This window comes from Echinops telfairi, unplaced genomic scaffold, assembly GCF_000313985.2.
Source record: "Echinops telfairi isolate 266 unplaced genomic scaffold, ASM31398v2 ScPeMD7_9;HRSCAF=40, whole genome shotgun sequence".
In the NCBI taxonomy this organism is placed as follows: domain Eukaryota; kingdom Metazoa; phylum Chordata; class Mammalia; order Afrosoricida; family Tenrecidae; genus Echinops; species Echinops telfairi.
The window spans coordinates 46,283,029-46,286,310 of NW_022103906.1; positions in this window are offsets into that span (position 1 = coordinate 46,283,029).

Sequence of the window (3,282 nt, forward strand, 5' to 3'; positions counted from 1 at the left end):
GTATGTATGGACTGTGATAAGAGTTGTATGAGACTATCAAGGGCTCATGAGGGAGGGGGGAGCGGGGAGGGAGGGGCAAAAATGAGGACCTAATCCTGGGGGTTTAAGTGGATAGGGAATGTTTTGAGAATGATGAGGGCAATGAATGTACAAATGCACTTTACACAATTGATGTGTGTATGGATTGTGATAAGAGTTGCATGGGCCCCTAATAAAATGATTTAAAAAAATAACTACACAATAGAATATCAAAACCGGAAATTAGCACTGTTGCATTGTGTGTATATAATTCTGTGCCATTTTATCACAAGTATAGATTCGCGTAACCATCATTAACAAGCAAGATTCAGAAGCTATTCCATCATCCCGAAGAGCTCCCTTGTGCTGTCCCTTTATATAGTCACACCCATCATTCCTCCATCACCACCATCCCTAACCCCTGGCAATCATTAATCTGTGTTCCATCCCTATTGCTTTTACACTTTGAGGGTGTTATGTAAATGAAATGATGGACTGTGCATCCTTTGAAGATTGGTGTTTTCTTCTTCTTCCTGTTCTCTCAGCACAATGCCCTCGAAATCCATCTACGTTGTTGCCCTTTACAATTGTTTATTCTGAATAGTATTCTGTAATATGAGTGCAATATGGTTTATTTAAATGATTGAAGGACATTTTGGTTATTTCCAGTTTGGTCGACTACAAATAGAGCTGACCATGTAGACCTTTTCGTTTTCCTCAACTACCCAAAAATGCAGTTGCTAGGGCACGTGGTACATAGATATTTCATTTTAATGAAACAGCCCCGCAGATTCCCAGCATGCTGTGCCATTTTACATTGGATAGGAGAGCCAGCTTCACCACATTAAAAAAAAATCATTTTATTGGGGGCTCTTACAGTTCTTATAAAAATCCATACAGCCATTGTGTCGAGCACATTTGTACATCTTCACATTCTTGATAGCATTTGGTATTGTCACTAGCTTTATCTGAACTGTTCTTAAGTATAAAAAGTAAGCTAGTAGGCCCAGTGCTTAGTAGTGTTAAACATCTCTTCATCCACTCTCTTGCCATCCATATACCCACTTCAGTGAAAAAGTCTCTTGTCCATTGCCTTCTTCCTAATTGGATTTACTTTTTTAAATATTAAGACTTGAAAATTCCTCTTGCTTTCTATAGATGAGTCCTTTGTGGTTTATATCTCTTTGATAGGAACTTGCCTTTTTTATCCTTGTCACAAGATCTTATCAAGTTCCTGGGAAGTATAAATGGTTAAGCACATGAATATCAACTAGATAGGTTTGGCAGTTCAAATTAACTCCAAGGAGCCTTTGGTAATCTACTTCAGAAAGATCACAACTGTTTAAATTTGTGGTTGATTGATTGGCTGTTGTTTCTGCTTTGTTTAAACAGAGTCATGGTTAATCAAAAGTATTCGTCTTGATGAATTTTAGCTGATTGCTTTTTTTCTTTTATGGATCATGCGCATGGATCAGCTCAAGAGCCTAATTATTTTCTCCAATGATTTCTTTTAATTATTTTGTAGTTTCACGCTTTACATTTGAACCTAGAATCCATTTTGAATAAATTTTCATATAGTGTGTGAGGTTTAAGTCAAAGTTCTGCTTTTTAAATCTAGGTTTGATATCTAATTGCACCAGCCAATTTGTTGAAAAATGATGCTTCCTCACTCACCTGCTTTGACAATTTGGTCAGAAGATCAGTTGGGAATTTTATTGGGGGTGATTTCTGGGTGCTCTTATTTATATTTCTGTCAATATCCCATCCTTTTTATCTCTGTAGATTAATTGTAAATACAGAAGTGAGGTTACTAGAATCTCCAAATTTGTCTTTCCATGATTTTGGGGGGCATTTTTTAAAGTCGTTTGTAGCCCATATACATTTTAAAAGAAACTTACTGAATTCTACCAAAACAAGTGGGGGAAAAAGCTGCTTGGAGTTTTGATTAAAATTTCAATAAATCTTGGATTCATTTTGGAAAAATTTATATCTTGGCAACATTGAATCTTTTCAACCATAAACATGATATACTTGGGAACTTATTAGCCTTTCTTTAATTTTATGGTTTTCAATGTAGTCATTTCTCTTTTATTAAATTTATTCCTAAGTATTATTATTATTTTAATGTATTATTAATTGAGAGTTACTACATATATCATACCATTCCATAGTTCCATCACGTCAAGCAGTATTGTACAATTGCTACCACAATCAGTTTCCAAACATTCTTTTCCTTCCTGGACTCCTTGACATCATCTCCTTTTTACAGCCCCCCAACCCCCGTCCCCTGCCCATTACATCCCCTCCCCATTCTGAAACCCTTATTCCACTCACTGTCCCCATAGGATAATCAATCCTGGGTTTCATGTACAGAAAAACATATAACACAACTTCAAGAGGGTTACTCCTAATGACATAACACCTCTGAGATAAACCCTAAGATGAACAAACAAACAAAACAAAACATAAACGCAGACAATGCTGAAAGCCAAATCAGGTCCAGCATGCATCAGAGGGGGATCAACGGACACCGTTTTAACTGTTCAAGCCAGTGTATCCCTCTGATCGTCTATACTCATCTCTCCAATGCACTGTTTAGAAACCACTTTCCTCCCATCTCTCAATGATGGAGATCATCAAAGGCTTATTTCTTCTGTAGTCCCCACACATGTATCTTGGGCTCCCACTGTCATCCATAGCCTCTGCATACTGGATTCTCACAATGTAGGCTCTGATACTAATTCCTTCTTTGACTCTGGATTATCTGATTCACCATTCTTCGGTGAGTGATGTTGGTGTGCTTCGTCCTTGTAGACTTGGTTGACATCTCACTTAGACGGCTGCTTGTTTGGAAACAAACCTTTAAGAACCCAGATGCTGTTTTATCTGATAGTAGGGCACCATCTAATTTCTGCACCACACTTTGTTATAGCACCCATATATTCTGTGTTCTCTTCCTGAGGGTGAGTATCAAACAGGGCCATGATGTAAGAACTGATTGTTCTTTCGTTGGAGCTAGGATTTAGTGCAAGCCCCAAATCCATTTTTGTTGTTGTTGTTGTTTTTCCTGTTTTAGTTTTCTTTTCTTTTTTTAATAATTTTATTAGGGGCTCATACAACTCTTATCACAATCCATTCATACATCAATTGTGTAAAGCACATTTGTACATTCATTGCTCTCATCATTCTCAAAACATTTGCTCTCCACTTAAGCCCCTGGCATCAGGTCCTCATTTTTTCCCCTCCCTCCCCGTTCCCTCATGA